Here is a 23,844-nt window from a genome sequence, read left to right as displayed (position 1 = left end):
AGAGGGAGGTCATGTCCACTTTTTTAGACACAGTCTTATTCTGGCCTCCTGGTCACCAACGGAGCGGGGATGGGGGCGGGGAGCTTATCTTAAATCTCCTTTGTCATTTCTACTATTCCTGGAGGGCAGAAAGCAATAGTGGAAAAAAAAAATTCTTGCAAATACCTTCCCTTATCACACTTTATGATTGGAAGAGGTCACAAGGCAATCAAGCATGTGCTTCTTGCAGTTATTTCTTGTATCAACAGGTATTTACTGAGCCCCTACATCTGTGCTGGGATCTGAAGATTTCAAAACCAGTGAAGACATTGTTCCTGCTCTGGAGATTTATGATTTAATGGGGAGGTAAGATTTACCCAAAAACCCAACTGAGTTCAGCTAAGTATCAAATCATCTGATATTAACAATAAAAGAAGAAATCAATCACACAATCTTAGAACTGAAGGAAATCTAGGGAAGATGGTACCCAACTCAACCTCTCCCCATAAGCATAAATCATCCAAAATCCTTGGCAGGGGACATTAAGCTATTAAGCTTCTGATCAATGTGGAACTCAAATTTCACATAATACTCCATTTAATTTTTTAAAGTCTCTTATAGCTTAAACATTTTATCCTATATTGAACACAAACTCTCCTCTACTTATTCTATACAGCAGAGAGTAAAAACCTTAAAGCAGTGCAATTTGCCTTTAAAAGAAATATCAAGGGGGACCTGAGTGGCTCAGCCAGTTAAGTAGCTGCCTTCAGCTCAGGTCATGATCCCAGGATCCTAGGATGGAGCCCCTCATCGGGCTCTCTGCTCAGCAGGGAACCTGCTTCTTCCTCTCCCTCTGCTTGCCTCTCTGCCCGTTCTGCTCTCTCTCTCTCTCTGTGTCAAATAAATAAATAAATAAATTAGAAAAAAAATAACAAAAGAAACATCAAGCAAAAACCCAGTGTATAAAGCAGTTAAAAGTAGAATTCTTCTGTTGGGAGCTGCAATGTCCTCTAGTGCCCCCTGCTCTACCCCACTGCAACCCAAGGCACATCAAAAAAAAAATTTTTTTAAGATTTTATTTATTTATTTGACAGAGAGAAATCACAAGTAAGCAGAGAGGCAGGCAGAGAGAGGAGGAAGCAGGCTCCCTGCGGAGCAGAGAGCCCAATGCGGGGCTCAATCCCAGGACCCTGGGATCATGACCTGAGCAGAAGGCAGAGGCTTTAACCCACTGAGCCACCCAGGTGCCCCCCAAGGCACATCAAGAATGCCTGTAACTCTGCAGAGCAAAATTTGAAAGCCACTACTTTAGAGGTAATCAGAGTAAACCTAATTCCAGCTGCACATATCAGTCCCTGAATACAGCTATCTTTTCTCTCTAAATCTTCTTGGATTAAACTTGCCCCTTTCAAATTGTCTACTCCCTTTATGCAATTTTCTTCCCTATCTCCCCCATCCTGGTCACTCTTTCCCTGAAAATGTAGAAACTGTATCTAAACATAATTCTTTAGATATTGTGATCAGCTAAGGATACTGCTCTTAGGGCAGCAACAGAAGTTAAAGAGGGCTTAGTGAATGAAGAAGGACCTGAATTGGACCTCGAGAAATGTAGGATTTAGGTAGAGAGGAGAGAAGATAAAATTCCAAGCTGAGAAGTCAGCATGAACAAAGATACAGAAATTAAAATGAGGGCCTCCTGACACACTTTGAATACTTCTCCAGACTCTTAACTGGTTCTTTTCCATACAGCCAGCTGCCCACTCTCTTATATTTCTCGGAAGAAAATTAAGCCAGATCTTATCTCTGTGAAAGTAGGCTTCTGCTGTGTTGATACCAAATGAGGAATACGATCTGGGCAGTACCAAAACTAGATCATTTCAATATTGCCGTTAATGCTACAGGAGAGAAAGTACCTGACAAAGATGTTTGTTAAGTCTGAAAAAAGTGTGTCATCTTTCAATGATTCAGTACCTTGATAAGAAAATTCATAAAGGCTATATAGCACTACTGAGGAGGATCCCTGGGGATTCTCAAATCTAAAGTCAACCCAAAGAACACCTTGTCTCTAAAAAATTATCTTTTGCTTTGTCACTTATCAAACCATTGGGAATATGTGCCCCAAATGGTCTCCTGACTGTAAAAACAACAGCATTTTCATATATGAGTGCTAACAAGGCAAAACATCTTTTTGTGAAAACAAATATCAAAAGACCAATTTTGGGATTCATCAAAGTCCATCTTCTCATGTTACTTAATTTTCCCATTTACAGACAAGAGCTGATGCACATCAGTGGTTCATATAATTTGGTTTGTTATTCAAGAAGGAAGATCTTAAAGATAGGATATATCGCTCCTTCCCATAAAATGTATTCATTATTGATTACATGAATATTTACTATTTCATATTACAGGAATGTGATTTTCACACATGCAGCCCTCAAAAACCTGGGGAAATGGAGATCTTGTCCTAAATTTTAATATGTGGTATGAATCTAAAAAATTTAAAGTTATCAAAAAAAAAAAAAAAACAAACCCTGATCTTACTAGCATTCAGGGTAATTGATTCAGACATTTTATTTCCATTATTTTCTCTTTTCCTTCATCTCAAAAGGGGATAATCTGAATTGCTCTAATCTGAAAAACAACAATAAGTGTAGCAAATACTTGACAATGAAGATGGAAAGCCTCTAAAAATCTGTTTCCTTAGTAACGGCAAGAATGTGGAAGAATAAGAATACACTGTCAGGACATCATTTCAGATTCCACAGATTTGAGGCCTAAATACAGTCAGCTTTCATTAGCTTTTTGTTTTTCCCAGCAGGTCCTTGGACTTTGAAACAAAACCTGAATGACAGCTATGAGCAATTCCAGCCTGGCTCCTGATTAGCTATGCCAAACAAAACAACTCTCTGCAGTGTAAACTTTCCAGGCATCTGCAACCAAGCCTCTGTAGAGACTATAATTCCTCAGTGAGATTTGAAGGAGAGTCAGAGGTTGGGGGGTAAAGGGTGACCAGGAGGGGGTGGGGGGGAAAGGATAAGACCTTCCCCTCTACCTCGAACTAGTTCCCTGAACTAGTCTGATAAAAGCAGGAGAGAAAAGGGAGTAGAACTTGTCTCAGTGTTGTTGTCATTGTCACTATTTAAGTCTGCCTGTTCTAGATTTAACTATTCTCCAAATCTGAATATGCTATTCCAATTAACATCTGTAACATCTTCGTATCCGAAACCACCCATGCATTTAAACCAAACCAGCAATTCAGAGGCCCTATTCGTATCAAATAGAGCAAGCAGTCGATTAAAAACATCTAAAAGAGAAGGGAAGCAACATATATGAATAGACACTTCCCTGTGTGAATGCAAACCAGCATTTTGTGCCATTTGTTGTCATTCACCTTTGGTGCATGCAGACCTAAAATTAATTGCATCAAATGACAGTGCAGTGTGCTGTGTGGTCCCATCTGCTACATAATTAGATCCTGGTGGAACTATTAAGAAGCTTTTTTCTTATGATCAGTCCCCTTGATTTTACCTAACGAACATTCCTTTATCAACATAAAAGAATTACAGATTAGATCTCAAAGCAGTCCCTTGATCAATGCTTAATTTTAAAGTTATAAGAGGTTTCAGAAATTTCTGGAGAAATTTCTGTACTGGACGGCTAGTTGGCAGTTCAGCTGTAAACCGATGAGTTGAACTAAAGATTGACTTAAACTTTGCCAATAATCCTCTTAAAATTTCAGAAGTAAAAATGATTACTTTTATACTTCTTGGCCACACAGCAAGATGGTAGCATTGAAATGTCCTCTTTCTTCTGGAAAAGTGACAGTTAAGCACACTCTGATCTCTATTGCTTCGGAGATAACCTACAGAAACTGGTACTTGGCTTACTTAGAACGCTGGGCAGCAAAGTTCCCTGCTTCTAGTCAGTAACCATTTTTTTTTTTTAATAGTCTCCTGATGATTATGTAGTGTTTAAAGTCAGGAAAATAGCTCTAACACCCTAAGACGTTATTTGCCGATGTATGTCAACAGATGTCAGAGAAAATTTGACGTTTGCATAACCACACCATAAAAGCCCAGCACAGATTAGAACAACAGTAAATTTAAATCATCAAAGATTCAAGTGGAAAACTCAAGTTCAGACATAAAGAAGCATTCAAATAAAGATTTATCAAAAATCACAATCAGGGAGGTATTAATTTTGGAAACTACAGTAAGGAAAATGTCAATGTTTGAGAAAGGCAATATCAAACCAGAAATCTACATTCCCAATTATTTTATTTGACTTGTCTGCAATCCTACCACTCTATAAACTATAGAAAAGAACCTTAAGTATATTTTTATATTATGTGAAGACAAGCATAATGATGACAGAAAAGCAGAAAACCCCTCAATATGAGTCTATGCTTGAAATCCCAAACCAAACCTGCTGATTCAGCACAAAGTCATCAACAGAGTTCTTATCTGTAAAAGGAACAAATCCATTGTCTGGCTGAAACAAAGGGCAGTGCACAGGAAATCAGCCAAATCTGGGCCAGATGGTCACTGATTCAAGTTTCATTCTCCCCATCCCCCACTCTCCCTGGCACTACAAAAATAGATTCAGACAGCATTTTTGGTTACCAGGTAATAACCCTTCATGGAAGGTATAAACTTTTTACAATTATCTATACCACTTCCTATCACAACAGCATCTAATTTAGTGAAACATAACATCCTAAAAAAGCTAAATAAGAAAACTGCTATGCAACAGTTACTGAAAGGAAAATACCTCTGAAGCCCAGTATTTGTTTCTTAGACATGGCATGAAGTTTTTACCAAGTGGAGTGGTTAAAAATATTCACACCAATTTGTCCTCACCTACTGTTTTTTTCTCAAACAGTAAGACCAAATAGGAATGAACCTAGAGAAAACTAATGTATCACATTCATTTATACCAACTGACCACTAACAACCTTGAAAAAGAGTTTTGTGGTTTATAACCCAGAAATGCTTCTTCCAATAACAAGCCACCAACAAAAAGATTTACTGATTTTTATTATAAACCAATGAGTCTGACCTCGTATCACAGAATCTGTAAATTATACTACTGGAAATACATATTTCACACTCCTACTACAAAATTCAGTTTTAAATTCTCAAACAGCAGCTATTAATTAAAGTTAAGTATGCAGAATTGTGTCTTAGGATCTGCAAATATGCTACGGAAAGATATGTATTAAAGAATGGCCTAAATAAAAATTCAAGATCTTGCAATAAAAATATTCAGAAAACTCTCCTTTACTTATTCCTAACTGTATAAAAGAAAGATATTTAGGTTATAAACAAAGTTCTTTTCTTTGAAGAGAACCCTTGACTCTGTAACAGTTGCTTGGAAAATATTTACATTTATGTGACCTAAGTAAATTTTATCAACCAACAAACAGCAATTCCTTTAGTAAACTTTATAATCCTTTTTTTAATTACTTTGGAAATGTCAATGCAGGAGTACATTTTATGGGCATGCTACAGAGCCACTTTTCCAAAATTTACATATAGAAAGGTTAGGGTAGATCAAAGAGTTTTTTGTCTGTTTGTTTTTTTTACACAAGATAATCACAGGCTGGTAATGCAATGGCTAAAGACAAAAATGACTTCAAAATATGCAATCAACAGCAACTCACACAAATGGTCTGTTTTATTGCAGGGAAGTAGAAAAAGCTGCTAAAGTCAATACAAGGTAACCCCCCTTAAGCGAACATTCTAGCTTACACAATGTCAACAACTGAGCATAAAATGAAGCCAAGTTAGAGCTTTGAATCTTGACCTTCTGTCTTAAAGGGAATAGTGAAAAGTGTAAACTTCTTTTTAAAAACTGTCCCTCAGAAATCGTTCCTGAAAGTTGATTTATAATTATGGTATCATACTAAATTTTAAGTAGTGGCTAAAAATATAATCTAAATATAAATATCGTATATAGATATGTGCATGTGTGATACATGTCACCGTGGTTCAGTAGTTTTTTTGTTTTAATATCTCAGATGTAGTTATTTAAAATATATTTTAGAAACCTAATTTCTTTTTAAAATACTACTATTTTCGTTTATGTAGTACTACAAAGTAATATTCAGTATCATACTGGATATTGTTGAATTGCTATTATATGTGTTTTAACAGCATATAAACTAATTTTCTTTTAATATAATTTATCATCTTGGAAAAACTGCTAATGAGAAAAAATTAATAATCCATTAAGAACCTTTTAAATAAGGTAGTTGAGTTTTGGCTTGTTTAACAAGTTTTTTTCTTTAGTGTAAAATAAGGTTTTACTTCACTATTTGTGAAAAAAAGAAGAAAATGACTATTCAAATTAAAATTCTCTACTTTCTGAGCTCATCTTTAGAGTCTCTAAGATAAATTTACATTTAAATGAAACACACACAAAGGCAGCTGGACTATCATAACCATCCCACACACATTAGTGTTTTCAGAGATTTAAATCTCTAATTCTTAGGGAGAGAAAATTGTGACTACCCAACTATTTTAAGTCTGCTTTATTTACATATCATTGCAATAGGATTTATATGTTAACACTTTAACTTAATGTAAGAGTTAAGGGAAAAGTATCTCTGACCAGATCAAAATAGAATTAATTCTACCAACAAAAAAGTCAAGTCAGAACAGAGTTCTCATCCTTGTAAGTTTCTGGAAAACCAGCTTTAAATAAGAGAAAAACAAACACTATAGTAACAATAATAAATGACTAAATTAATGTAATGAGTTAGAATTTAGCAGACTAAATTACGGTCTTGTTCTTTAATAAGCCCTAACATAAAATAACAAGAGTTTGAAACCAAAATATTATTGTAAATAGCAGTGAGTTCCATTTAACATTTAAGTCTTTTATTTTCTTTTATCTTTTTCTTTCCTTAACATTTATCTTCCTTTCTCTAGTGGTCCACAACATCAGGCAGAAAATTTAATTCCATTCAAGTCAAAGAAAATTTGTAAAAAGGCAACATATTTATGGTAAATATGGTGCTGATTAATCTTATTATTTTTTTATTACTGTACATAATGAGAAACATATATCAAGGGTCAAATTAGAATGTGCATACTTTCACTGATGAAAAATGGATGAGAATCCAAATTTCAAAGAGTGAATTGCATTTTTAAGAAAATGTTTTTGATCTGTGCTCTTAATGTTTATTTCTGAATAAAATCGATATGCTTTAGTGAATAGTAATATATCAATTAAGTAGGTAATCTCATATAACTGTAAATGTGCTTTAAACATAGACTAAGGTCAAAGTAAGCTTTTACTCATTGTCTTTCTAAATGATAATTTCTTATAACTTAAATTTACCACAAAATAACATCTCAAAATGAGCTTATTTACTAAAATTAGTTTCTGCTATATAAGCAACAACAACAACAAAAATATGAGTTGAATAGTCACCAAACTCATATATACAAAATATATGTCACAGTTTGGGTTTTATTTATAGATACCTTAATGTCCATGAAGTGCCATTACCAAGCTTAAGACTCGTACCATGATTTCTTTAACATTAACAGCACTGCTTCACATTTTACATTCAAGGCTTCGTGAACAAAGTTAAAAATGTCTTCTAGTTTAAAAAAATGAGTGGACATTAAATCCCCATTAGATATCAGTGCATTTGAATTCTTTTATAATTTTGGTAACAGAACAAATGATACACCCTAACGTATTATGTTATATAAACCTACTACATTAGTAACAGTTTCAAGAACTTGGTTAAAACAAAACTAGATCTGAATCTACAAAACCAAAAGCTTCATAAATGCATTTTAACTAGATTGTAGGCTTCTCTAAGGTCAGAGATAGTTCTTTATTCTCCTTTCTCTTTTTTCACAGCACAACTTATAATAAGCACAACTTATTAAGTTGACTTTCATTTTTAATTTCCTGCCCAATAGAAAATTCTATTATTCCCACTGGATAAAAATATCTTGCTCAGTAGGAAAATTATGAAGAGAAAAATTATTTTTAAGGAACTGACAAATGTATTTGAGGCAGTACTTTTTATGCAAATGAAATGAGAGGAAGTTTGATATTACTATTGCTATTGCCAATTATTACTTCAAAGCCTTAAAAAAAAAATCAGTAAAGGTTAAACACAAACTTTAAGATAGAATTATGGTGCCTGTTTGCAATTCGTGAACTTTAGCTTCCCAAGTGTAAACACCATACAGATATCTGGTAATCTCTAATGTAACAGTATCTAAAGTAAGCCCCCGCTGTTTGATTTTGGAAGTCTGATCCATTTGAAATCTAATGAGCAAAAGGAATTGTAACATTTATACAGTATAAGAGATTTGTCTGTCACATGTTTCAAATCATTTTTTCCAGAATTTCCATTGCATGGCTCTCTTCTATCATGCATTATTATCCTGAAAATGAATGATTATTTTTTAAAGATCTATTTATTTATTTTAGGGAGGAGGAAAGAGTGTGGAGGCAGGGGGGTATGCACAGGAGGAGATGGAGAGAGAGAGTCTCCAGCAGACTCTGAGCTGAGTTCTTCCATCTCACACCCAGAGCCAAAACCGAGAGCCAGATGTTCTACAGATTGCACCACCCAGGAGTCCTGACTTCCAATGACTTTTTATTAACTAGAATATTTATTGACAAATGTGAAGCCTGTATCCCCTAAAATATGAAGGTTAACTTGGAAAGACGTAAATTTGATGATGAACTGATCACATATGGAGGAATACAAAGACATCATCATTTTGTAAAATTCAGAAAGAAGAGAAAATGAAATGCATCTCTATTCACCTCTGCAACAGAACTGTTTTGGATTTATCTTTCCTTGTTAGCATTCTTCATTCAAAAGATAATGCTACTGACCTAGCTTCCATGGGGCATGGTCCTCATTTCAGTATTTCCGGTTGAGGTAGTAAGCTTATGTTATTCCATCTACCACCCCTCCTCCCAGCTCCCTTGGAGTCTGTGCCTTAATGAAAGAAGTTTGGCCCACGTTAAAGATGGATTCCACAGCCATGGAAAAAAGGGAACATGGCCCTACAGAAGCCCTTTAGTTATTCGTTACCAAATATTCATTAAGGAACAAATACATGATGATTTTAGGTATAGAGACAGAGTAGTGAGCAAAAGGGACAAAGTACTTGTACTCATGGAGTGTTTATTCACATTTGGTAAGTACATCCAAGATTTGACCCCAACTACATTCCTTACTAACCAGGCAATAGCCTTGGTACAGTCTGTTTCTCCAAAATAAGGTGTTAGCTGATCCTCTGGTGTTCTGAAAGAGTTAATATGTTCATTAGCACCTATTTACACTATCTTCAACAAGAGGAGCAACATTTGCCAAAAGCTACCTTTCTGGATAATACAAAACACGAGATACAATTCCTGACATCCAGAACTTACAATCGTCTAGTTGAGTAATGAGACATGTAACCAAGAATATGATTTGCAAGGAAAGAACAAAGACTAGGAAACCAGCCAGCCCTAGGTTGGAATTCTGACTTTTCCACCTACTACCTATAGGCTCTTGTGAAATTTACTTAAACCTTTCTGAACCTCCTTAGCTGAGAAAGGCTGAGTTTTCTTAGCTGTAAAAATAAGAATCACGATGCCTACTTTACAAGACTGTTGTGAGGATTAGAAATGATATGTGCACAATGCCTGAAGTAGTATACATTAATTTTTATTAAATTTGGGGGCTAAATTCTTCATTTCTGCTATAAATTCAGTGATTAAATAGTAGGAAAGGACTAAGAAGAGAATAATATATGGGTCTTAAAGACCTTTATGGTTTTTTTTTAATTAAAGGTTATGTTTTGTACATGCAGACATTCTCTGACATATATACACACTCTCTGAAATGCCAGCTATGCAACCACACCATGTATTACCCTGTTCAGTCACAGTTACTGCTCTGGAGGGAGAGGCTGAGATAAGGCATACCACTGACTCATGAGGCTTTATGATGGCAGAAAAACCTCAAACAGTTAGAATATCTGAAATACCATGACCCAGACACTATGCTTCCAGACTCCAACTTGGTCCCTTTAATACCTGTCCATATCAAACAACTTCTTATATCTTTTGACCAAGAATACTATGAAACTATCACACCTCATAGTAATCATTCCATTTATATGACTATGGGGGAGAAAAGTTGGTATTTACATGGTCCAACTTTTCTAGAAAATAAAGAACTTGGGAATATTAAAGAGGCAAAACATTTAATACAAATTGGTACTCTCTGATGAAGTCAGAGGATTGCAATTCAGCAAGTCTGATGAGGAAAAAAGCCTAATGTTTCCTGAGGGTCTATTTTATATCAGGAATCATGCTTAGTGAGTTGATCGATTATCTCGGAAATCTGACTTTTGGAATCAAATTATCAATCAACTGTCTTAGAGTCAAAATATATCAAGAGTTTAAGAGGAGGGACGCCTGGGTGGTTCAGTGGGTTAAAGCCTCTGCCTTCGGCTCAGGTCATGATTCCAGGGTCCTGTGATGGAGCCCCACATTGGGGGCTCTGCTCAGTGGGGAGCCTGCTTCCTCCTCTCTCTCTCTGCCTGCCTCTCTGCCACTTGTGATCTCTGTCTGTCAAATAAATAAATAAAATATTTTTTAAAAAAAAAGAGTTTAAGAGGAAAATTGTTATTTTTGGTAGAGATTTTATTTCTTTTTTTTTTTTTTAACATTATTTATTTATTTAAGAGAGAGAGCACAAACAGGGGAAGGGGCAGAGGGAAAAGAAGTGGGAGAAGCTGGCTCCCTGCTATGCAAGGAGCCCAACAGACATGGGGCTCAATCCTAGGACCCTGAGATCATGACCTGAGCCAAAGTCAGAGCTTAACTGACTGAGCCACTCAAACACCCTGAAATTTTACTTCTTAAATTAGAAACTAGATTAGTTTTCCATTTTAAGGTGATGAGCCTATCAGAAAATGTAGTTGTTTGTTTTGGTATCAACCCATGGAATAATACAACCAGTAAAATTATGTACAAGAGAATGTAAAAGAAACATTCCCTATATTAGTCTTAAAAGTGAAATGCTGGGATGCCTGGGTGGCTCAGTGGGTTAAAGCCTCTGCCTTCAGCTCAGGTCACGATCCCAGGGTCCTAGGATCGAGCCCCACATTGGGCTCTCTGCTCCCTGCCTGCTTCCCCCCTCTCTCTTTGCCTGCCTCTCTGCCTACTTGTGATCTGTAAAAAAAAAAAAAAAAAGTGAAATGCTGCTGCTCTCTTACTATTCTAGTAGTAATATTACTGGTCTACCTTGATCTTTCAGTGTGCCCCAACTTGTGAAGTTATAGGTCTAGTCATTCTTTAATGTGCTGAGACCTTAACCTCCTGCTCCAACAATTTTGAAGTGATTACTACATCATCAGAGTAGAACAACTACCTGTTGTTGGAGCCAACCATGGCTCCAGAGGTTTGATTAATTGATGTTTCACTAGAGAACCAAGGGATCAGAGCACTTTTCAAAGTAACTATTTACAAAAATCCTGCAGATCTAAACTTTATAAGGAATATCTTTCTATAACATGTGTCAGAAATCCATGCTGAATTTTCAGGTGTATTCCCAACAAGTGAAATTGAGGAAGAATATTATGGAAACATTCTTACCATCATTTATCTTTCATCTCCAATATGCCAGACACTGTTATGATCTTTCAAAGAATTACCAGTTACATATAGAATGTAGACTGTCAGTTCTGTAGAGTGTAATTAATCAGTGAATACTTTGTGTTTACCATGTATCCAACACTATATTAGTCATTTTGGAAAATACAGACTATAAAAAGCCATAGTACCTTCTCTAAAGGGACCTATCCTCTAATTATCAGAAAAAATGCTTTCTGAAATAATTAGAGAATATAAATATCTATAGTAATTATATATGTATGTATATACTATATTCTACATATGTTATATATTAAGTATAAATATCTATAGTAATTCCAAAACTGTGATATATAAATTATGAATGTTATTGAAGTTTAGGGTAGAAGAAAATGAAAATTCCCATATTTAGTATATCTCCATAAAAGAAATAAAATAAAGTTTAGACCTCAAGGCTGTGGTTCTTCAGCATTCCTGGGCATGGAAGTGGCCTGGGACCTACCCCTAAGGCTTAAAATCTGCATTTAAACAGCATCTCCACTTGATTCTCATATAGGTGGCCATAGTTTGGCAAACTCTGTGTTAAATAATAGGTATGATTTGCAAGAATCTCTAAAGCAGTGCTGTCCAACAGAACTTCTGGCAACAACAGAATTATTCAACATCTGTGTTGTCCAAAATAGTAGCTACTATCCACATGTGGCCATTAAGCTCTTGAAATGTGATTAGTGTGTCTGAGAAACTAAACTTTTTATTTTATTTAACTTTAATTTTAATTTAAATAGCCACAGCCAGCTCTGGAGAACTAGAAGAGATTTTTTTTTTTAAGATTTTATTATTTATTTATTTATTTATTTGACAGTGAGAGAGAGAGAGTGCACAAGCAGGGGGAACCAGCAGAGAGAGAGGGAGAAGCAGGCTCCCCGTTGAGCAGGGAACCCAATGCAGAACTCGATCCCAGAACCCTGGGATCATGACCTGAGCCAAAGGCAGAGGCTTAACCATCTGAGCCACCCAGGTGCCCTAGAAGAGATTTTTAAGAGAAACATGAGCCAAGCCATAGATAGGAATGTACATGAGTAGGATATATAAGCAGGGGAGACAATCGATTGGCTTGTCTAAAACAGAGGTTTTATATTATATTATCATGAGGTCAGATTATGAAGAACCTTAAAGGAAATTGGATTTCATGGTACATATTGCTAGTTGCCTAATTGAGCCATTCCTAATCTTCAATATGAACAACCCCAGAGGTTTTACATGGTTACTTAAGAGAGTGGACCTTTCCCCAGGCTCTGGGGTGAATCTTGGTTATTCTGTACCAGTCATGGTATTTCCCTTTTCCTTATCAGTGACTGGTTTACACATGAGCATGTAGTAAATTCTGGCCAATGCAATTTGGGACATCTATGTATGTGGGTAAACTCTTTCAAAAAGAGTTTAGCCTGAAGTAAAAGAACATTTTACAGACTCTAGTTAAAACTGTGTGAGGTTTGGGTGTGCCACTGAAACCTTGGGGTAATGAAGAGACAAGATGGAAGACAAATGCCATCAGGCTGAGCATGGCAGAGAACGACCTAAAGAACCTGAGTCTTCTGTTTAGTTAAAATAAATGCCCTTCAATAAAGTAATGGGTGTTTAACTGTGGAAAATATATATATATACTACAGAATATCATGTAGTCATTAAAAGAATAAATAAAAGCTATGCCAGTTGACTTAGAAATATATCCCTGTGTTTTATTAAGTAAAAAAAGAAACATGAGGGGCACCTGGGTGGCTCAGCAGGTTAAAGCCTCTGCCTTCAGCTCAGGTCATGATCCCAGGATCCTGGGATCGAGCCCCACATCAGGCTTTCTGCTCAGCAGGGAGCCTGCTTCCTCCTCTCTCTCTCTCTGCCTGCCTCTCTGCCTACTTGTGATCTCTCTCTGTCAAATAAATAAATAAAATCTTTTTTTAAAAAAAGAAAAGAAACATGATTTTTAATATGTATGCAATGATAGATTACATATATAAAGTATGGCAGCATATATAAGATGCTCAAAACATACAATATAAGGTTACATGATCGTGGAAAAAGTTTTAACAAAAGAAAGAGCAGATTTGCCACACTGTTTGGCTAAAGGGGAGGGAAAAGAGGGAATTTAGGCGCCCTGAATTTTTTAAAAGATGTGACTATAGCTTTTTGAAAAACAGAATATGACCCCATGATGTAAAATTATTTGTTTTGGAGAATATATATAAATATACTGAATAAGTGCGTAAAAGAATTACCACCAAAACATTAATGGTATTTAATTCAGGGTGGTTAGATTTTAAGAAGGGAGGAAAAACAAGAGGTAAGAAAGAGAGAGAGGGAAAAAGAGAGATAGAGAACAGACAGGATGAAAAAATCAAATTCATTTGAATTGACCCTTTTGAACAAAAAACAGAACAGATGGGATGAGGGGGCGATACAATTCTGAAGTGAAAAGATTCACCCACCCTCTATGGTGGGTAAGAATGAGAGTAATGGTCTCCAAGTTCCCTGAATATTCCAGTAGAGATATAGACATAAACTTACTGTAAGTGGTATTGGTTTAATTGGTTTAAAAATAAGAAATAAATGAGACATTACACCAATTACATCTTCTGCTCATGACCTCTACAGTGGTGACAATTTTAGGCATTCCTCCTCTATAAAAACTGAATGCACAGGATGATAATTGTGAGAAGTGTTTCTAAGATTCTTACGTCCCTAAAACCACGTGGGAAGATTGTTAAAATGCACAATCCAGGGTCCCACCCCAGAAACTCTCATTCAGTAGGTTAAGAGACCAATAATCCTCATTTAACAAGCACCCCGGGCAAGTAAGGCAGGTGTTGACAAATCGCACTGAAGAACAGCGAATTTAAGGATGTCTGATCTCTTTACAAACTGATTAACCAAAGAATTTGAGAAGTGTGGTACACTAGAGAGAACAAAGAATTCTGAAGTCAGAAGATCTAGACTACCTCTCTGACCTAATCCCCCACTCCCTCCCTCGCTTGCCTCTCCCCTTCAGTGGCTGTGGCCTCCTTGCCACAACAGGTGAGAAGACTCTTCCTCTCAACTTTCCAATGATTCACACAGACTTCAGGACTCACGCAGGTGTCACCTCTCAGTTGTACCTTACAGAGAATCACAGCTCCTATCTCACCTTCTAATTCCCTTTGCTGCTTCATCTTCCTCTCTAGCACTTCTTGCGATCTAAAATACAACGGTTTGCTCATTTTCTCTCGCTTATTGTTTGATTCCCAAAAGAGCAGGAGAATTTGTTAGTTTTCATCACTGTGTGGTATCCTCAGTATCTAGAATGGCACCTGAACAGAGTTCAACGAGGTTTCATTTGCCCAAGACAAAACAAATGAAGCCTGAAGCATTCAGCAATAGAAGGCAAATACAGACAGAAGGTGGACTTGTTAATAGAGATTCCTGGGCCCTGCCAGAGACTCTGATGATTCAATAGGTTTGGAGGGAGGCCTGAGATTCTGAATTTCTAAGAGGAACCCACGTGATACTGATAGAGCCTAGAGTAGTTACCAAGTGCCTCTGCCCAAGTTTTAGTGAAATCCAGCCTGTTCTAAGTATAAGAAGAGCTGCAAGCTAGAAGAGGGAAAGCTTCATTCTACTCATGCATGTCAGAAGAGAAAAGTCGTTCCTCTAATCTCTGTGTGCTTAAGCTATCTACCCAAATAAATGAAATGATTCTACGATAAAAATATTTTTATTTATCTATATATCATGGATATTTATTGCAACTTGATTTTTAATAAAAACATGAGGTTTAGTTTGTGTCTAATTTTTTTGCTCTATAAATAATGATTCTGGTGATATTTTTGTCATATTCCTTGGCTCATTTGTCTAATTATTTCTTTCTAGCAAATTCCTAGGAGGGAAATTTGAGACAAAGAGTTTGAACCAACATTGTCCAATAGAACATCCTCCAGCGATGGACATCTATATCTTCACAGTCCAATGTGGTAACCACTAGCCACATGCAGCTATTAAGCACTTGAAATATGATTGGCACAATTGAGAAACTGAATCTTTAGTTTTATATAATACTAATTTAAGCTTAAATAGCCACATGTGGCAAGGCACAACCATATTGGACAGGGTAAAAAGAGACATTTAGGTCTTATCCATGATGCCAAATTGCTCTCCAGAAAAGCTATAAGTATACTTACTGTGTAACAGTGACCATTCTTTACCCCAATGCCAACACTAGATTTTGTTTATCTATTGAATCTTCATAATCTGAAAGTTTAAAAGTGTGTGGTTTTCATAAGTATTTCTTTACTAATAATGTTGAATAGAGATGTTTCTTCTGTCATCATACTCATTCCAATGCAAATATTTTCACCCATGTTAATTAACTGAGAGGTTGGAAATTATCTTGCTTTCCAAATTTGTTTTGTTGGGCCTCTGTTTTCTTACAATTTCTTGGCAATATTTAAATTCATTTTAAAATATGAATTTTCAGCTCCATTTGAAAAATGAAATCATCTGGCAACAGTGACACACAGTCCCATGGGACAAAAAAATCAGTAAAAAGTCTTAGAAATCTACTGCTTTCAGACTTCCTTGTCCACCAGAACCTGTTAGCCCATATGATTTTACAGGTGTTTGCTTCACTCACTCAGATTACCTACTTGACCTTTACAGGCACCTGAGTTTACAACTATTCTGAGTTAAATTCTGAGTGATTAAAAGGCAAACAGCAGCTAATAATAATGACTAAATTTCATTTCATACTTGGCATGCTAAAGTGATGTTATGAAATTTCTAGGTTATTTTATAACTAATATTTAACAGAAAAATATTTTTCTAGTGGTTGTTGACATTTCCTACTCCCTAAAGCAGTGGTTCAGCACCAGAATGGTTCTTAAAATACAGATCAGTTGGCCCTGTCCCCAGAGTTTCTGACTCAATAGTTTGGGTTGGGCCCCAAGAATTTTCATCTAACTTCAAGCTCCAAGTGCAGTTCTACATTGAGGTGAAGTTTTCTCAAAGGTACGGACACTCCTGAAGCATCTTGATAATGTGTAATATTCTTTTTTTGTTAATGAATTTGTATATCCTTTCTTCCCAAAACATGTCCACATTTATTATTTCTTTTTATATTTATAACAATCCTGTGCAGAAAGTTGATAATTAGAGCAGTAAATAATGGTTCCATTTTATATAAGAAAAATAAGGCACAGGAGTTAAGAATTTACCCAAATACATAAGAAATTAAAAGAGCTAGCACAAGCAGGTTTCCTAATTCCCAAACTGGGTAATATAGGCAAATGTAGCAATCCAGGACACAACTGGCACCATAAAAATAGAATCATGCCCAGGAAGAGGAAAGACCATATAAGATATGGTTCACAGCAACAAACAAGTATCAAATGCTGATTATATGTTAATCTATGTTAATCATGCCCATAGTCTCTACCCTATGGATGGTTGAAAACACTCATAAAGCATAGAAAATTTAAAAAATAAAATCTGAAACCACAACCTTGAAAAGATACTGAATCTCCACATCATAGAGCAAAAGCAAATATGCTAAAGGGGTAGGTAATAGTGGTAAATACAGAGTTGGGTAGAAGAGAGGAGTCCCTGTGGGAGCTTCACATCTGGACTTGGAGGAGTTGCTATCACCAGTCAGTCAAGAATGGGAGGGAAGGAAGAGTACACAATAGGGAGCCCTCCTGGGGCTCAGCAGCACAAAGAGCTGCTGTTATCCACATTGGGTGTGTGTTTGCCAGAAATATCAGGGCTGCTGGAACTCCAGAACTTACAAGGGCATGCTTTTGTGTAGTCTAAATTACCTTGACTATATAAGAACTCAAGTCAGAGGGAATAACTTCATTATCCATTTGTAGCCAAAAGATACCACGATTAGGGCTCATGAAACCTTCTCTCTGGCTTTCCCCTCAAGTTTTGAAAAGCATTCCTAGTAAAAATTCACCAAATTGTGATCACAATAATGCTAATTATAAATCAGCCCCTATAGGGGAAAAAAGAGAAGACTACATTTTCACTTAGGTAGAACTGATACATTATTAACTTCAGCAGCTACTTTCCTAAGATTTAAAATAATAATAACTAATAACAGTTACCGTAGACTGAAAATAGAAAACAAAACAAACAAACAAACAAAACTACAATTAATTTGAAAGAAACTATTGGAACATTTGATTCAGTCTTCACTAGCAGTGTAACTGACCTGTTCTATATGCCCACCTCATAGTACAACTCAAAATGACTGAGGCGGTGAAATGTCTACCACTCCATTTAGAAAAATGTAGCAATACTGCTGAAAAAAAAACCTCTCACTTTGCACAAGACCAAAGAAATACAAATCAAACAAAGGGATACAATTTTACATTGATCAAATTAGTCACAATAACATAAATGTTTTAAAACGACATAAGCATGCACATAGATTGTTAATGGCAGTATAAACTGTATAATCCTTTTGGAAAGTAACTTGGAACTTACCAGGAATCTGGAAATGTTCTATTAAAAATAAGAGCTAACATTTACTTGTGTTTTTATCATGTTATTGCTTTCTATCTTAGCCTTGTAGAGAACTATTAGTATACACATTTTATAAGTCAAGAAGCAAAAGTTCTGAGAAGAAAAATTATAAATTATTTTGCCAGTAAGTGATGGAGTGAGTTTCTGAACTCTGAATCTTTAATTTTAGAGTCCACCCATTTACAATTATACCATACTGCCTCTCTGAAGAAATTGTCCAAAGGAAGGAAGGAAGGAAAGAAGGAAGGAGAAGAAAAGTACATTCATGCGGACAGTCATCATATATTTTTTTAAGATTTTATTTATTTATTTGACAGACAGAGATCACAAGCAGGTAGAGAGGAGGAAGCAGACTCCCCACAGAGCAGAGAGCCCAATGCGGGGCTCCATCCCAGGACGCTGAGATCATGACCTGAGCTGAAGGCAGAGGCTTTAACCCACTGAGCCATCCAGGTGCCCCATCATATTATTTTTAAACACTGAAAAATTCCCAAGTAGAGGAAGGGCTAAGTAAATTATGGTACATTAACTGGATAAACTATTATAAAATTACTACGAATAATAGGGAGTAAATTATTAAAAATGTTGACAAAAAATCAGGACAGAAATGTATCTGTAATATGATAAGACATTTATAAAAAAATATATTCATATGGCAAGACTGAGAATGGAGCTGGAAGAAATAAAAACTACTACTATTTTAGAACTTTCTGCTAGAACTTAATTTTCTTTTACTTTTGTCAGTCTTGTCAATCAAGATTACTCTAAGCACCTTACCTTACAAACTCATTCTCCTAGTTTATATTCTTATCATCCCAGTCAAACATTCCTAAAACTTCACTAATAATTTATTCATATTAAAGACTTATTCAAAGTAATTACACAATATTCCTTATTGGCGATTCTGAAGCTCTAAAGTATGTGACTTCTTAACATCAATGATTTTTGCAATAACCATTTACAGTATATATATATTTTTTCTTTTCAAATTTTTATTTAAATTCTAGTTAGTTAACAAACAATGCAATATTGGCTTCAGGAGTAAAATTCAGCAATTCATTACTTACATACAACACCCAATGCTCATCATAACAAGTATCCACCCATCTAGCCCATCCCCCACCTGCCTCCCTTCAACAACCCTCAGTTCGTTCTCTATCTTTAAGTCTATTATGGTTTGTTTCCCTCTCCTCCCCCATATGTTCATCTGTTTTGTTTCTTAAATTCCACATAAGAGAGAAATCATGGTATTTGTCTTTCTCTGACTTATAACAGGGTACTTTCAAAAAAACTTAATTGAGATCATATACAGTGACCAAAAGCGACTAATTCTTTTTTATTTTCATAACATTGCAATCACTCCTCAGCTCCCTGAACCGATCCAGGGATCATCAACCCAGAGTTTGCAGGTGTTTTAGAGATCAGAAAAGTTTCCTACTAAGAACATGATCTCTAAGTGAATACTTACAAAGTAAATAAACCAGCTGTAGGGATATTCACATTCTAAATGCTTGTGAGAATTACTAAGTAAATTATGTCAACTTCTTTTGAAGTACACAAGTGAAAAGAAAAAAATTAAGATTACCAAAAAGAAAAGTAAGAGTTTGGTAAGAGTAATTTCCCTAAAAATCTGCAACATGAACTATAAAGAAAATTCTCTCTCCTTAGCCATACAAGGTGATACACAGAGAGAGGCCCATTCAGCTTAGGGTTTGGTCTCTATCAATAACATAAACAGACATTTTGTGGGAAAGTGAAGTAGCTGTTTTTCAATGATATCAATCTTATAAGAACAGGAATGTAGTTTAAACCCCTCTAATTTCCTTGTTATGAATCTACAAATCGGGAAATTTTTTGTCACTCTACTCTCTAGTACACACAGGTCCAACTGGTTATCCTTAGTCAATCATAGAACATCTACAGAAGTGCTATTTTAATAATAAAATTTTAGATTTAAAAGGACCCTTAGAAACCAAGTAGTTCAGTTTGTTTATTTAACTGAGGGGGGAAAAAGCATTTCTAAGAAAGTTACTTCATTTAGCTAGTTTATAAGTACAAGCCTGGAACTAGATGTGCTCAAATATCTTAAACTTGGTTTTCATATTTCTCCCTTACCACTAAATTTCTGTATTATCTTATGTCAATGGGAGTGTTTACATATGTCTTTTCAATGTATTCTGATAATATACTTCCCTGGACATAGTTAGTTACAGTGCTCGTCCTTTACTTCATAAAGAGCTCCAAAATGGAGGGGAAAAAAAATTTTTTTTAATGGCTATTAAAAACAGTGGAGAGGGGCACCTGGGTGGCTCAGTGGGTTAAAGCCTCTGCCTTCGGCTCAGGTCATGGTCCCAGGGTCCTGGGGTGGAGCCCCACCATGCCATCCCATCCCATTGGGCTCTCTGCTCAGCAGGGAGCCTGCTTCCTAATCCCCAAACCCCGCCTGCCTCTCTGCCTACTTGTGATCTCTGTCTGTCAAATAAAAAATAAAATCTTAAAAAAAAAAAAAAACAGTGTAGAGAAACTAGTGATGGTGGGGGCAGAGGCAGAGATCATCCTTTAACAGTTCTGCTTTCCACAGTATATTTGTTTCAAGATTTTTAGCATTCTAACTGATCTTCTCCTGCAATAAGTGCCTTAGGCCAAATAAGAGGTTCTGAAGTCATCATGAATGGGTATCACATAGTCATCACCATTGATATGTAGTTCAGTCTTATACTCCATTCCTTTCATCCTTTATTTTCATAATTAATTCCATTTAAATAGAAGATGTATGGAAGAATATACAAGAATTGCCTCTGGGAAGGAGGGCATTGGGGCTATGGAGTGGGAAAGGGAAAACTTACTTTACACTGTGAAACTCTTAACCCTATGCACATTACTTTTCAATATTAATTTAAAATGTCCTTTACGGCACCTGGGTGGCTCAGTCGGTTAAATGGTTAAACATCTACCTTCAGCTCAGGTCATGATCCCAGGGTCCTGGGATAGAGTCCCATATTGGGCTCCCTGCTCCTCAGGCAGCCTGCTTCTCCCTCTGCCTCTCTCTCTTTCTCTCTTTCTGTCTCTCATAAATAAATAAATAAACAAATAAATAAATAAATACTTATTTCTTTAAAAAAAATTAAATGTCCCTTTAAACATGCCTATATTCATATAATTCTATCATAAACATTTCCAATGAAACAACTATTTCAACGTTTTTTTCTCTTTTAAAAACTTTCCAGTATTGCAACTTGTAAAAACACATAGAAATTTTCAGAAAGAAAAAGAACACAGTCACAAAACTCAAAGCAGAATTCCAGGATCTAAAGTATAAGAAAATGTTCGGAGGGATGAGAGGTTTTTAAGGGGTCATTTAATTTAAAATTTTTTTACAGAAAACCTCTTCCCCATTCAAATAGCTAGGTTTTAACATGAGATTTAAGTGGGATTTCGGGGCGGGGGGGCTCTAAAGTTGTAAAAATAGAAATGAAATTTTGGTGTCTGTCTTTTGAACTGGAGACGGAGAACTTAGGGTAGGGTGGATAAGGACCTTGTGACAGTCACGTTCATACAGGAAAGGAGTATGACTGAATGAGTTTCTCCAGGATCCGTCCACCTCAGTTGGAGGCAGATGAATCGTTCTGGACCTTCCTTGGGCTTGATTTAACGGAGAAGCCCCATGAACTGAATCTATACAGATAATTTATTTTAATGGAGAGCTCGGAAGAGGGACTAAGGGAATTGATTTACTTTAACAAACTGCCTCATCATCACCCTTGCCAGGCCAGAGCACATACCTCACCTCGCTGTCTATTTGCGTCAGGATCAGCTGTCAACACAACCCTTTGTGTCTCATTCAGATTAAGAGTGGTCCTCCACCACTCACAGAAAAATGGAAATGATGGCTGGAGACGCGCGCGCGCTGGTGACGAAGTGACATTGGATGTGGAGAAAAGAAACCCATGGACACTGAGCGACCGCCCAGCCACCGCTGGACGCTCTCAACTTTCCCAAGCTGAGCTCTCTTCATCCTTTCCCCCAACCCCCGTCACCTCCGCGCCTCCTGCCTGCCCTCCACCCGCCGGGCGATCCCCTCACAAGCCCCTTAGGCTCGGGGAAACAGGACCACGGCGCGCCCCCCGCCGCCTCCACCTCGGCGCTCCCCGCCGTGCCGGAGCCTCTCCCATCCCACGCTCGGGCTTCCTCGCTCCCGCCACAAAGGCGGCGAGAAGAGCCCGCGGTGACAGGCCTCTGGCCTCCGGGCGCGGACCGCACGGGCTCGGTCCCCTCAGAGGGCTGACGCAAGGCGGCAGGGAGAAGGGGTTTGGATCCGAGGCTGCCACTGGCGCCTGCCCTCGCCACGCAAACACAGGGGCGCTCACACACCCGCTCCGCCTTCCCAGTCCTCCAGAAAAAGTCAGCTGCAGCGCTTCCCCGCGCAGGCAGGGTGTCCACAGCCCGCCAAAGGGCAGCTCCTGCCGGGCAGAGGCGTGCGCTCGCGTCCGGCTCGCCACCTCTCCTCCCCGCCTCCCCGCGCCCGCGCCCCGGAGTCCCCGCAGCAGCTCACCTGGCCCTGGCGGGGCGCTAGGGCAGAGAACCAGGGGGTGGCCCTCGCCTCGGCCGGGGCTCGTCTCCCCACCCCCAGTCCGGGTCCCAGCGCAGCGCTGCGCTCGCTCCGGCCGCCCTCTTCGAGGTGCTAGCGCCGCCGGTGGCTGGCGTCTCTCTGGCAGGCGCGCTTGCCGCGCGCTCAGTTCCCCGGGGCGGAGCGAGGCGGCTGCCGCCGCGGCCGGAGGCGGATTCCTCAGGTGCTGCCCCTCCCGCTTCCCCAGAATCTCCGCGGCGGGGACCCCCGCGCCCCCTCCCCCCTGCCCCGCCTCTCGGCCTCCCGCAGCCCTCGCGCCCGCGAGTGGCCTTTAGGGCTCCTTTTCCCTCCTTGAGGACAGTGAGCGCGATGGGGGATCTCCTTGAGGACATCCCCCCCACACACACCCTTTCCAACGACGCCCCTTCCCCTCCTCAGTCCCCTGTGCTCACGCCTCCATTTCCAAACTCTACGACCCAAATGATGTGTGTGGCCACTGTGGGGTGTGGAGGGTAGTGTGGAGGGTGTGGAGGATTGCCCCCCAGAGTGCGGCTGACGCGCTCAGCCGGGAAGAAAAATTATTTTCTCGCGGATTCCGCGTTAATTCACAGAGTGCTCTCGCTTCATTGCGCGATTGCTTTCTCTGTCCGCAGGACGGCGGCTAAAGGGCCTTAAGGGTGAACTCGGCCTGGGCAATGGTGGGTCAAAAACCCTTGGCCTTTTGCACGAAGGGGGGTAGGGCGGGGGGCAGGACGCGGACAAAACTAAACAAACCCGGGAGCTCCGGGCCAGAGCCAAATTTTGCACCTCCTAGATGAGCACGCCCCCCCCATCCCCCCAGCCAGCGGACCCCGGCCGGGCGCTGGGGAAGGCTGCCTGCTCGCGGTGGCTTGTCCGGAGCCTCCGTGATACGGAGGGATCGTCCGCCCCACCCGCAGCCACTTCCAGCAGGCCCTGGACCATGACGGGTGCGCCGGGAACAAACGTTCTCAAGAGATGCTCGGCCGGCCTGTAGTGACAGATTGCGCTCCACTTTTCACAGCTGGTGGTATCTGTTAGTAGAGATGTAGTTCCATTTTAAAAACTGTCATTGTTGCCAGAGATAGGCTGCT

General features: G+C 38.4%; 1 protein-coding gene across 1 annotated transcript in view; it reads right to left on the bottom strand.

Annotated features, from left to right (window-relative positions):
• The window catches only part of GREB1L (GREB1 like retinoic acid receptor coactivator), a 267,253-nt gene extending 244,335 nt beyond the window's left edge, over positions 1-22,918 (bottom strand). Inside the window, exon 1 of the mRNA XM_004742815.3 lies at positions 22,718-22,918. The gene's annotated coding sequence lies outside the window, so the exon portion shown is untranslated. The remainder of the gene's footprint in view (positions 1-22,717) is intronic.
• Positions 22,919-23,844: the final 926 nt, after the last annotated feature.

Source organism: Mustela putorius, unplaced genomic scaffold, assembly GCF_011764305.1.
Source record: "Mustela putorius furo isolate JIRA1106 unplaced genomic scaffold, ASM1176430v1.1 tig00003858_pilon_pilon_pilon, whole genome shotgun sequence".
Taxonomy (NCBI): Eukaryota; Metazoa; Chordata; class Mammalia; order Carnivora; family Mustelidae; genus Mustela; species Mustela putorius.
Note: the sequence above shows the minus strand (reverse complement) of the source record. Positions and strands in the feature narration are given on the sequence as shown.